The following is a 13,152-nucleotide window of genomic DNA, read 5'->3' on the forward strand; positions in this document are numbered from 1 at the left end:
CAACCTCACGAATTGAAATTTTTGTTTTCTATAATTAACATTGCTAACTTGCAACCTTTGTCATAATTATCATGCTCCCACTAACATGATGATTATTAGCATAACACTTATGCTCCCACTAGCTTTGACATGTACTCAGAAATCAGCTGACTTTCTTACCAAAGTTCAGATTTCTGATACTAGATTGTTTTGATAAAACTTTATCAAAATCATACACCTCTCTTAGATAGCTCACATGTGTGTCTAAACAATTTTAGAACTATGAAAAGGGATGCCGTAATCATAGTCTTAATTGTTTAGACCTTTGCCACTTCTCACAAGTCCATGTTAGTGTGCCGGTAAACCACACACGCTCCACTAACGACTTTGAGAATGCAAATATCACAATTGCTATCCAGCTAAAATCTACTTAGTGAAAGTGTTTCCTCACCATCATTTTCATGAATCGGAGAGAAACCTTATGACACTTAGATTTAATAGTGTATGTGTTCTTATCCATGTGAATTTGTCAAAACCATAATCACAAGACAAGGTTAGTGACAAATCCAAACTCATATTGATTAAACTTGTGCAATCTTAAATTCTTGCCATTTGGCAGCTCAGGTGCCTGCCATTGCTTCCAAGTAGTTGTGCAACCAATTGAGAACTCTCAGAACTCCTATGCAAAGCCAACTTGAATAGGCACAAAAATTTCAACACGATAGGTTATAAACCTCAAGTCGTGTGCTAGTGAAGGACTTTAGGTTTTATTCTTGATTAAGTCTTGAAACTTTCAAGAGCTTTAAGACTCCCACTGTCCTCTTGACATATAAGACTCCCTTGTCGAATATTCAAGAGATAGTGCGGATTCTTTATCAAGACTAACACTTTACACAATTGGCCTAAGTTGGTCTCTGTTTTATCCAAAACATCACAACTTACCAATTTCAAATGTACAAGAGTAGATAGCCTTTTACTCTTACATTTGACTAGTGTTAACAAACCCTCTTTAAGATATGTCACTCAAGTTACAATCTTGGAGTATGACTCTAAGAATTGTTTTGGAACGAAGTATGACTCATCTTTTTGATTTAACCATTTCAACAATTCATGACTCCTCTTCTTAGTCATAAGAATGCACTAAGATGACTTTAGAGGACCAATTATGATATGGTATCTTAATCATTAAGATGATCATAAACATGATAGTAAAGTACTCTCCCATCTTTTCAGATTTGAGAAACTTTTATCTTTCTGCCATACTTTGATTCTTCTTATTCGTTCTGTCTCACATTGAAACTTCTCCAATGCTACAGACTTATACTTAAACTTATAAGTATAACCATATTTACTGAACTTAAGTAAATCATGACGAATAGTCTTCTTGATCTTTTGTGGTGGACTTGACCAGTGCACAAGAATGTGTACTCGATCCCTTAGTCCTTTCCTTATTCACATAAGGAATTAGTCTTAATTTTCCAAGCTGAAAGTTCTAGTTCATCATACTATACAACTTGCATGATTCCAAGTTTCGGTCCAATTGAACCTTGGGTGATGAGAATCTTTCCTTATTTGGTAATATTAGACACTACCACAACCGAAAGAATCAAATCCATTTTTCCAATATTGCTATCAATGGAATCTTATAAGCAACAACTTTTTCACAAATGCCATTGTAAGGATAAATAAAATCAAAACTTTTTTCTTTTATTTTAAAACTTTGCGGAAAAACTTATCCTTACAATCCATATGAAAACCTTGTTGTTATCTATTCCTAAGCAATATAAATATCATAACTCTTAAGTAATAGCCCAAAATTCTGATCACTGAACCATGCGATTGAAATCCATCTTGGCGATCAGAATCAGCATGTACTTAATAGAGTTAGACAATGGACTTTACCTGAAGTAGAGCCAAACTTATTGACTTTAACATCCTTAGGTAAATTTGGCAGCTTCGTAACCAATGCCCCTTCCTTTGGCAATAGTTACCTATGGACCCTTGATAATGGGACTATCTCAGACTTCGCCTCTCTCTTTACCATTGGGTCAACCGAGTTGACTATGGCCGATCCCTTTCCATTGGGAAGAGAGAGCTTTACTGGATATCCAATGTCATCATTGTCAATGTCCATAGCATTTTAGGAAGTTGATCTTAGCAAATAGATAAGATCATTAAGGGTCTTGTCTTAGTCTGTTTCATAGGATTCCCAAAAGAACTCACTATGTGACTTAGAAAGTAGTTGAGCCACCAACTTTCTCAAGACTTTGACATCCAACTCTCCCGGCTTGTCAATATGTGACTACATCTCCAAGATGTGATCACACCTAGACCTTGCCTTGCCAATAGGGCTTGAGTGACCTTAAACTTTTTAGGAACTTGTGGGTTAGGGAGAATAATTGGAGGAGGTGAAAGAAGTATGATATCCATGGGACATCATCTTCATTTAGGAAAGCTTGTTTCAAGAGATTTGGGAAGATCATAAATGTCTAGACCAGACATCTTTTTGGGAGATATTCAAGATAGTTGATTTAAAGTCCTTAATATGACACCCAATATGAAATATTAAGGCTAGGACCCAACAAACTATTTTATAACTTAGAAGAGGGATGCCGTAATCCAAGCTATAAAATATTTGAAGGTAGGTGAATGACGATTCACCAATTTCCACCATGAAAAACGAAATAATTTATTAGGTTTTAATTGGATTTGAAAGTCCTAGATCTTTGAGATTCATTGAACTGTTCAAAGGCATGTTTCAATCTCGAGTGTGCCCTTCAGGTTTTGTGACTGGGATGCCGAGGATCACAAAACAAGGTGTGAATAACCATGCAAATATACTTGGTACCCTTAATATTTACCCCTTAATCAGTGTGCCGGTTAACCACACACGCTCCACCGATACTATGATAAATATTAAGTTACCCTTTGCCTACCTTGTTAAGTCCAGGTTAGTGTGCCGGTTAACCACACACGCTCCACTAACGACTTAAGCAAAGTGCAAAGTGTAATTTCATGGGTTAGCACCAAATTCACATTTTCCTAAGTAACTAAGATTGGGTATTAATAAGAGTTTAGTTACTTAGTATTTATCATTAATACTTTTAATGAAAGGAGAATTATAGTCCTTGTCCTACCCGTTCGGCTAACGACCCTCCACCAGTCAAGGAAGCGGTGGGTGAGAGTGGACACCCATTAAACTGCCATTTTATAGGCAGCAACCTTATACCCCCCTTATAGACCGGCTTCGTGAATGAGACCTACTAACGGTAAGACTGACTTTACTCTTATACATATATATAAATATTATTAACTTATAATATTATAAAGTATAAGGGTTGAATTTTAACTTTTAAAATTCTAAGGGCTAACTTGGAATTAAAGTATTCATAAGTGAAAACTTTTCAAATTCCAAAACTTGAGGGCAAGTTTTGAAACTATTCAAAACTAATTAATTCCATAACTTATGAGTTTAAAGTAGTTTTAATTAAAAAAAAAATTAAAAAAAAACTCTTCAAGTTCCATAACTTGAGGACAAGTTATGGAAGACTTTAAACTAATTAATAAAAAAAATAACTTTTTTTTATTGTAACTTATGGAACTAATTAAGGTTACACTTTTTTTTTAATTTAATGAAGAGACTCTTGAACCTCCATAACTTGAGGACAAGTTATGGAGTCATAAAACCATTTAATTAGAACTAGACTCTTCATTTTGTAACCTTTGCCAACTTTTATGAGTTTTATGATTCTTAAATGTGACTTTTCATATAACTTGAGGACAAGTTACAAAAACACACTTTGGAATCAACTCTTAGATTAAAATGGATTGAAAACAACTATTTCACATAACTTTTCTATTAATCTAAGAACCTCATAAGAACAAGATAATTCAAATCATCAATCTTCAAGAAATTAGCATGAACATACAAACTAATACAAATCTTGAAATTATGACAATTATCTTAGAAATTGGATTAGCATGAACATTACCACATCAAAAACAAGTTTATAAGTCCAAAAACATCTTAGGGTAATGTTCCTAGTCCAATTCCAACCAAAACAATCGAATATATGCATCCAACTCGATTTTTCAGCTACTTTTGCAAGTATAACAAGAAAACAAGCCTAGGCTCTGATACCACTGTTGGGTTATGAGCATTCTAACACTCCTAAGTGTACATGCAACCCTAAATACCTTGGATCTATGTTTTCTCTATTATACATACAATTATGAACATCCAAGGTATTATCCTAATCTAGCATACAAAATAATAAATATAACAAGATAGAATACATACCTCTTTGATGTAGAATGTCTTCATGAAGCTTGAGTGCCTAGTGCCCCAAGTGTGACACCTCAAATGGTTCACACAACACCAAATACACTTGGAATAACTTGAGAGAAACTTGAACACTCCTTGAAATCGTCTAGCCCTCACACTCACACATTAGTGCACAATTTCTTGAGCCATGGGATTCTTTTATATGGTGGCTATTAGGGTTACACCATGTAACTCATAACTTTACCCATTCCTTATGCTCCATGGATTTTAACCTCCGTGGAGTATCCATGGGTCACCCCATGGACTTAGTCCAACATAAGGAATCTTGGATCACAAGCCCACATATATAAGAATGAATGATTTACACAATCAACCCATATATTTAATTAGTCTCCTTTTGATCACTTAATTAATTCCAAATTAATTCTTGATCAATACTAATTAAATAACCTTATTAATATATTAGAACTTATAATATATTAACCAACCTTAAGTGTTATTTCTCTCATTATAGTCTATCCAAATGCATGATGCCATGCAACCCAAATGGACCATGTCGGGTCGGGTCAAGTCTTACCAATTATAGTTATGGACTTAGACATTAATCCAACAAAAGTTACGCAGATAACAGACGAAAACCCTTAAAGGTCTCACCCTGGAAAGGTTTAATACGTTTCGACAAACGAGGAAAGCTGAACCCTAGATACATCGGACCATTCGAGATCCACGCTAGGATTGGCCCAGTAGCTTACAAGCTTCGCCTACCACAGGAACTTAATAACGTACATCCTACCTTCCACGTATCGAACTTAAACAAATGTCTATCCGACGAGACCCTCGTGATACCACTCGACGAAATTGAAATCAACGAGAGTCTCCACTTCGTGGAAGAACCGGTAGAAATCATGGATTGAGAGATCAAAAGAACAAAGCAAAGTCGTATTCCCATTGTGAAGGTCCGCTGGAACGCTAAACGAGGACCCGAATTTACCTGGGAACGCGAGGATCAGATGAAACAAAAGTATCCACATCTCTTCCCAAATTCTTGAAGTCCCAGTCAAAAAGCTAAATTTCGGGACGAAATTTCTTCTAATGGGGGGATGATATGACAACCGTCAAATTCTGGTCAAGTCAAAGTCAAATAAAGTCAACAAGTCAAACCGGTCAACTCTACTAACTCTTGTATACTAGGGTTTACGTTATGTAATTATTGTACAACTCGCTATTTTAATAAGAAGTCATCACTTGGAAAGTTCGTATGTGTAGGGTTCTTGAGCCCTAATCGGGGTAAGTGATGTAGCAAAGCGATAAAACACTATTACATACCCTTCGGGGTGTGTAAGACTCTTAAACATGGCTTAACGGGGTTTACGGACCTGGCGTTACAAAGCCAAACACTCAAAAAGGTCACAAAAGAAGTCTCTCCCAATCTCTTTCACTCTATCTCTCCCAAATCTCTCCAAGTATGTGAAATCTCTCCCAAATCTCTCTAAGTATGCCAAATCTCTCCAAGTATGTCAAATCTCTCCCAAATCTCTCTCAAAATCTCTCTCAACTTCTTATAATCACTCGGGGCATCCCGACCCTTAAGTTAGTCAAAAACCGCTCGAAAACGGAAGTTTACGCGAAAAACAGCCTTAAGGAGCCGAACCCTCTTAAGGGGCCGAACCTTCTTAGGAACCGAACCCCTCTTAAGGAGCCGAACCTTCTTAGGAACCGAACCTCTCTTAAGGAGCCGAACCTTCTTAGGAACCGAACCTCCCTTAAGGAACCGAAACCTCTTGAGGACCGAAACCACCTTCCTGAACCGAACCTACTAAGAGACCGAGAGTGCCACCTTCGGTCCGAGAGTGCCACCTTTGGTCCGAGAATACACCTTTGGTCCGAGAATGCTACTTTCGGTTCCAAGATGCGAAACTGCTCAAGACCGAACCCTACTCTCGGTTCCCATCTACTTTCGGTTCTAATGGCTAGGACCGAACCTCCGACCCTGAACTTCGGATATTTACAACTTTTACTCGGTTTTCAATATTTTTAGCGTTTTGAGCCCGTTTTTCGTGATTTTAACGCGGGATTTTCACCAAAACTTATATTTTGACATATAAGACCCCATATTTTCATAATCTAATCACATTTTGAGGGTAATCAATATCTAAGACTAAAAATATAGTGGGTAAGATATGGAGTGGAGTGTTGACTTATCCTTTGGGCAAGGACACAGGTCACCTCCCATACCCACTCCAAGACCATCCTCAGTTACTATTCAACCAAACCAGGTCATTTCATTGTCCTTTTTCCCACTCTTTTCAGTCAAGTGCCTTGACACAAGGATAGTAAGACCCTCATCTCTCCTCCCATTTCACTCACACTTCACCAAAAAGCAAAAACTCATTCTCCCTCACTATCTCTCTCTAATCTCGAAAAGTCCAAGGCTGATCACAAGCTCTTAATCTACTCCTAGTAAGTAATACCACTCCTCACATGATTATTTCTCCTTCTTTCTACTTAAATCATGGATATCTTACACAAACATCATCATATGTGTGTTAGATCTTCGAACCTTCAAGCACCTTCTAAGTGTTCTTGAGTTGAACACCTCCTTTCTTCATCATCCATCCTCTGAAATAACTCAAGGTGAGTTCATACCCCTATCTTGTCATGTTTTTATTAAGTTTTAAGGGGGGAATACAAGTTAGAACACCAAGAACACAACTAAACTCACCCAACAGCTTTCATCAGAAAAGTTTAACTCCATTCACGGACTGTTTTGGTCAACTTAAGCATTTTAGTTTTCAAAACTGTATTAGGTGAAAATAGTTCAGGTTCATACCTTTAAAATGACTACTTGCACATCACCATACAATTTTTCTACAATTTATGGTGATTTTTACAAAACTGCCTATCATTTCAAGAACAAATCCAGACCAGTCTGGGAATATGGACTTTTTCACACAAGTGAGAAGCCACTAAAAATCATAATAAAATTTATGAACAACCTAGACACATTTTCCAAACTCTCATAATTTACAGATTCTGATTTGGACTTTTGATGATTTTTCTATAAATCTTCTAAGAACAGGAATAGAAATGTTGACACTAGAAAAATGTTATCTATTTCACTTACGCCTTGTAACTTGTTGAGCAAGGTGTGTATCATTATGTGCATATATGTGTTATATTATATGTCATTTTGTCTTGGTAGATAGACATACAACAGAAAACAAATGGATTTTTACCTCCACAAATATGGTAATTTATTTAAAATAAATAAAGTTTATATCCATTACATTCAAACATTTTGATAAACTATTGTAAGTATAGTTTATGTTCACCACTACTACTATCATTTGATAAACTATAATAGGTATAGTTTATGATGCACTACACAACAAGTTCAATTACTAGAGGCTTCATTTACACAAAAAGGGTTTTCATTCACCACACGTAAATCCGTTAATGACTAAATTGTGAGACATTCGCTTCATGTTACTTTTCAAGTAATGCACCATAAGTCCTGTATTGTAACCAGAGTCTCTTTGAGGGAGAGCGTGATAGTTGTGTATAGATCTATATTGGGATTGACACCCCACACCTTGCTGTTAGCTACAGTAGGACCTCGAGGTCTACGAGTGACAAATGTCATAACAGTTCCGACCCCTGAAGAACGTCGTTTCAGGCCATCTAGGTCATAGTATGGTTATAATAACTCACATAAAGTATTAACAACTCATAGGAATTACGAGAGTTTCATTAAATCAAACGAGTTTATGTCAATTTAAACTTGCATTGTTTTACTATAAGTATGGAAATTACTTGTACATTTTGGTCTTTGGATTTAAGGCTGCAATTCACACTCTAAGGAAAATATTGGATTTTTCTGGAACAAACATTACATTTACAAAGGAAAAGGTTTTCATCACTACATTCAAAAGCTTATGAACTCACCAACTTGATTGTTGACACTCTTTCAAACTACTTGTATTCTCAGGGAATAAATAAACAGGTAAGCAATCGCTTTTGAGGATGGGACGTTAAGTCGTCAAACATTTCATTTTTGTCAACATAATGTAATTGATTTGGAAACATGTAAACTTACTATGGTGTAACCTTTTCAATTATATGTATGTTGGTTGTGTTTACTTTGATCACTATTGCAATTGTTGTTATGATACTATACATGAAGCCCTCCACCCCCAGACGTTTCCGCCATCCTTGGTTTGGGGGTGTGACACTTTATAAGTAAAAGTAAAAATATTATTTTAATATTGAAATTTAGTTTATTTATGATTACACTTTAGTATTGATACTTATTTAACCTTATTAACCAATTTATAATCATTATTAGAAAGACACTACAATTTATCACTTTTAACTATTTACAAAATATTCTTTGGGTTGTTGAAGTTGAACTAAAATTTATATTTAAGTTGATCATGTAAAGTTATATTTAAATTAACAATTTAAGTATTTTATACAAATTTTTCAAAAGTTGTAGCGTAATGATAATGGTTTACATACAACAACATAGTAGACCTAATAAATTAAGTATAATATGTTAAAAGTTAAAAACATCATTTCATTATCATTATCATTATCATTATCATTTCATTATATACTTATAAAATAAGCATTTTTCCTTTCATCATATTCATTTGAAACTCCCATTCATTTTTCCTTTCACCACATTCATTTGAAACTCCCATGACTTTTTAATTTCTTTCTAATAATGATTATAAGTTGGTTAACAAGGTTAAATAAATATCAAACCTAAAGTGTAATCATATATAAACTAAATTTCAATATTAAAATAATATATTTTCTTCTACTTATAAAGTTATGTTTTTAAATTTTAACATATTATACTTAATTTATTAGGTCTAATATGTTGTTGTATGTAAGTCATTATCATTAAGCTACAACTTTTGAAAATTTTGTATAAAATACTTAAATTGTTAATTTAAATATAACCTTGCAGGATCAACTTAAATATAAATTGTAGGTCAACTTCAACAACCAAAATAATATTTTGTAAATATTTAAAAGTAATAAATTTTAGTGTCTTTCTAATAATGATTATAAATTGGCTAATAAGGTTAAATAAGTATCAATCCTAAAGTGTAATCATAAATAAACTAAATTTCAATATTAAAATAATATTTTTATAACTTTATAAGTAGAAGAAAATATATTATTTTAATATTGAAATTTAGTTTATATATGATTACACTTTAGGTTTGATATTTAATTAACCTTATTAACTAACTTATAATCATTATTAGAAAGAAATTGAAAAGTCATGGGAGTTTCAAATGAATGTGGTGAAAGGAAAAATGAATGAGAGTTTCAAATGAATATGATGAAAGGAAAAATGCTTCCTTTATAAGTATACTAGATGAATTCACGCGCGTTGCGCAGCGAAGATTAAAAATATATTGTTAAAATATTGAAAAATATATGTTTAAAATGATTATGTTATTGACATTAACTTTGAGATAATATTTTTACACTAATATATATATATATATATATATATATATATATATATATATATAATCTCAATTATTTTGAACAATAATATCCATTGACATCAACCCACATTCCTCATTAATAAAATTAAATATAATTATCTATTTAGTATTATTTTTAACAATTATTATTATTGATTGATTATATTTTTACTTATGCGATCATTTTCTAATTTCAATAATGATGTTCATTTAAAATACAATTTATTTATAGTTAAATGTAATTTATAATTTGATGTTATTATCATTTAAAATTGTTATTCATTAATTTTAAGTCACTTATTATTAATAATATGTTAAAGAGGACTTTTAAGAAACACTTAATATTATTATTAAAATGTGAAACATACACTAAATAATAAAGTGATAAGATAGACAATTTGAATTTCAAAAGAGACTTGCATGGATAATATGACATATCAATGTAATTTGATTTTATTATTTATAATTGTTGCTTATTAATTTTAAAACCACTTGTTATTATTAATAAGTGAAAGAAACTTTTAAAAAGCACTTATTATTATAATTAAAATGTTAAACATATACTAAAATATAAAGTGATAAGATTGACAATTTGCATTTTAAAAAAGGCTTACATGGATAATATGGATAATATGACATATCCATGATTTTTAATTAATTATTGTTTTGAAGCAACATGAACATACAAACATGTATACAATAGTTAATTAAATATTATATACACCACCTTCCATAACATATGATCGATAACATGAATCTAATCTAATTTACATTAAAATTTCAACCACAACATTCAATGATATTCTTAAAAGAATACTTAAATCAAGAAAATACAAAAAAGAATTAGTATATAACAAACTTACAAATTAAAAACTTCAACATAATAACATGACTCGAAAAATTGTTCAAAACCCTCAAACCAACACAAAAAACTTTAAACTTGTTTTCTTTGTGAATTTTGTATGTGATTTGTATTTGTGTGTCTACTCAAAAAGATTGACCATTTTATAGTAGAGTATCCATTAATTGTTTATTAAATATATTATATAAGTTATAAAACCTTTGAATTGTTAATCATTATTAAGAGACTTTTGAGTGATATTCATTAAAATAGGAGGTTTCAAATGCATGAGGTGTTTGCAAATTTTTATGGGGGTTTCAAATGCATGAGGTTTAAGGAAAAATGCTAGCTTTATAAGTATGTATGACTAGACGAATTCTCGCGCGTTGCGCGACGCAGGTTAAAAATATATTGTTAGAATATAGTGTTCAAACACCTTTTAGTTAATTCGATTCATCAATTTAGGTTCTTTTATTATTATTATAATTAATGTTTTCCTTTTAACTATGTTAAAAATTATATATTGAATTTTTTTTAAACATTATTTGATATTTTACTTTAGGTTTTAAATTTTACACTAAATTTTAAGCTTATTTGATATATTAATGTAGGTTATTTATTTAACTATATATTGAAGTTAACAAATTAAGTATATCATATTGATAAGTCACAAATTCTTCCATTTATGATAATGTTTACAACTAAAAGCATATTTAAGTTAATAAATTAAGTATATTGTATGGAAATATGAAAAGTTGGGAGTTTCAAATGAATGCGGTGAAAGAAAAAATGTTTCCTTTATAATATAGTATGATATGATATGATATAATGATTATAGTTTTAATTTTTGAAGGGTCCAGTAAATGGTTTGGTCTAGGCTTTCATTGTAATTGTTTATTTTGAGTCTTTAGTGCATTTAGTGGGTTGTTAGTGAGTTTACGGCCAGATGGTGAGTTTACGACCGTAAGCCTGTTTACGGCCGTAAACCCTGTTTGCGGTCCAAGTCTAGTATAAATAGAGGAGTTGTAGGTCATTGTCAAGTTGTTGATGCCACAGAGTTCACGGTCCACTGTATCGAGTTGTACCAGACGTTTTACTGCAATAAACGTGTGCAAGCTTGATTGATCTTCTTCTTCTACTCTTATTCTGATTGCTCTTGATTGTTTGATTGCTTGATCATTGGTAAAGATCCGTTTTAGGACCTTACAATTGGTATCAGAGCAAAACCGGTGTCAAAGCTTCACTCAATCGAGTTTTTAGTAGTTTGAACGTATACTCTTCACTCTTCGAGATTGGTTTTGGTGTTTTCGTTGTTAAAGGGATTGAATCTAATCCAAAATCGCGTTTTCGAAGAACTTTTGGGAGTTTACTGCCGACCGTAAACCCAGTTTACGGCCATAAACTCAAGAACATTCATCAACCGTAAACTGTGTTCTTGGACCGTAAACAAGGCATCTTCAATAACCGTAAACTAAGTTTCAATAACCGTAAACACTTAGACCGTAAACACCCTAACCGTAATCATACGGCCGTAAACATATCAACCGTAAACTCAGTTTACAACCGTAATCACATCAACCGTAAACTCATTTCTGATATTATTTTGCTTTAATTTCTGATGGATTCTCAAAGTCAAACCCATTTTCATGAACTGGATACTGTCATGGGTACAACCACACGTATTCCAAGACTGATGTCTGCAGATGGTTTTCCTGAATGGAAATACCAGATTGAAAAGTACATTAAAATGAAAGATTTCAAAGTGTGGAGAAGCATCATCAAAGGTCCTGTCAGAATTACTATGACAGTTGTAGGACAAGTGATTGACAAAGCTGTTGAAAACTACACAGACGATGAATTTGAGAAAGTTGAAGAACAAGAAAGGGCTTTGGCCACTCTGACAATGGCTTTATCTCCTGATATAACTCAAGGTTTCAGAGAGTATACTTCAGCTAAGGATTTGTGGGAAGCCCCGATTGAAGTGTATGAAGGAAATAAAGACATGAAGGAAAGCCGCCATGATATGTTGCGACAGAAATTCAACATGTTCAACTACATTCCCAGAGAAACCCTGGAGGCACAGCTGCAGCGATTCACAACTCTCACTACTGACATGAACATACATGGGATCTTCTTGACCAAGTCCGAGATAAACAAGAAGCTACTGAATGCTCTCCCAAAGTCATGGGACATGAATGTTGCTGTGATTAAGAAGACCAAGGATCTGAATCGCCTTACTCTTGCTGAAACAATGGCGATCATCAAAGCTTGTGATATTGATGATAAGCAGCGAGAGATTAACCATGTGAATTCGTGTTCGACTGCTAATCTTGGGATTTCCTCTAACAATGCTCTTTCATCAATCATATCTTCTCCAAGTCAAGGATTTGTTGTTCAACAACCTCAAATTCAAACCTTCACTGATGCGTCATCCATGCCTCACCCTCAAAGCCAGCCATTCGTCTCACCACAAGCTGTTTCCTCCCCAAATGTGCCAGTTGTAGCCTCTTCCTCAAACACAAAGGAAAGTGATGAAAATC

This window comes from Lactuca virosa, chromosome 8 (assembly GCF_052849685.1).
Source record: "Lactuca virosa cultivar CGN04683 chromosome 8, Lactuca_virosa_CGN04683_v6, whole genome shotgun sequence".
Lineage (NCBI taxonomy): Eukaryota > Viridiplantae > Streptophyta > Magnoliopsida > Asterales > Asteraceae > Lactuca > Lactuca virosa.